The 1,027-nt window shown below is 46.1% G+C and overlaps 1 pseudogene; it reads left to right on the forward strand.

Moving 5' to 3' along the window:
• The first annotated feature begins 211 nt into the window (after window positions 1–211).
• LOC131180425 (U6 spliceosomal RNA) lies at window positions 212–284 on the forward strand (annotated as a pseudogene).
• Window positions 285–1,027: the final 743 nt, after the last annotated feature.

The following is a 1,027-nucleotide window of genomic DNA, read 5'->3' on the forward strand; positions in this document are numbered from 1 at the left end:
CGATCCCAACTTCCCTCAAACTCAATGACACAACCCCTCAGCATATCCTCAAGGACCTAGCATATATTTCATGTTATTATTATCATTTTAATTCAATATTTGTATCAATTCCATTGGTTTCAATTGTTTACCTGGATTACTCTTTCTGATTGCCCATCCGTCTGAGGATGGAAAACTGTGCTGAAGTGGAGTTGTGTACCCAAGGACTCATGCGATACAGAGAAGATTAGCATGGCCCCTGCGCAAGGATGACACTCACAAATCGAGAAATGGTCCAAATTTTTTAAGGTCCCTTAGGCAAATCCCACATCGACAAAGCACGGAGATGGTCTTGGGTTCAAAAAGTAATGATATATAAAATGGGGGAACTAATCACTAGAGGCGCCTTTTGGTGGAATGGCCTGGAGAGTTGGAAGAACTCCAGGGTTAAGCGTGCTGGCTTGAGAGAAATCCTAGGATGGGTGACCTCCTGGGAAGTTCTCCATTCCACCTATGGGACAAAACCGTGAGGCTTATGGCCAAAGCGGACAATTCCTCTAGTGGTTAGAGCCCGATCGTTACAATTGGTATCAGAGCCGCTTGCGTGTCCTCTTGGGCGATGATGGGGCAAACCTCAGCGAGGACGCTGAGTCCCGAAAGGGGGGGAGAAAGGTCCCTTAGGCAAATCCCACATCGACAAAGCACGGAGATGGTCTTGGGTTCAAAAAGTAATGATATATAAAATGGGGGAACTAATCACTAGAGGCGCCTTTTGGTGGAATGGCCTGGAGAGTTGGAAGAACTCCAGGGTTAAGCGTGCTGGCTTGAGAGAAATCCTAGGATGGGTGACCTCCTGGGAAGTTCTCCATTCCACCTATGGGACAAAATCATGAGGCTTATGGCCAAAGTGGACAATTCCTCTAGTGGTTGGAGCCCGATCGTTACATGGAGACACTATTTGTATGGGGAAAAGTGTTACATCTATACAGATCATAATAGTTTGAAGTATTTGGGCACCCAGAAAGAGCTGAATTTGAGATAGAGGAGA

The sequence above is a fragment of the Hevea brasiliensis genome, chromosome 5 (assembly GCF_030052815.1).
Source record: "Hevea brasiliensis isolate MT/VB/25A 57/8 chromosome 5, ASM3005281v1, whole genome shotgun sequence".
NCBI classification, from domain to species: domain Eukaryota; kingdom Viridiplantae; phylum Streptophyta; class Magnoliopsida; order Malpighiales; family Euphorbiaceae; genus Hevea; species Hevea brasiliensis.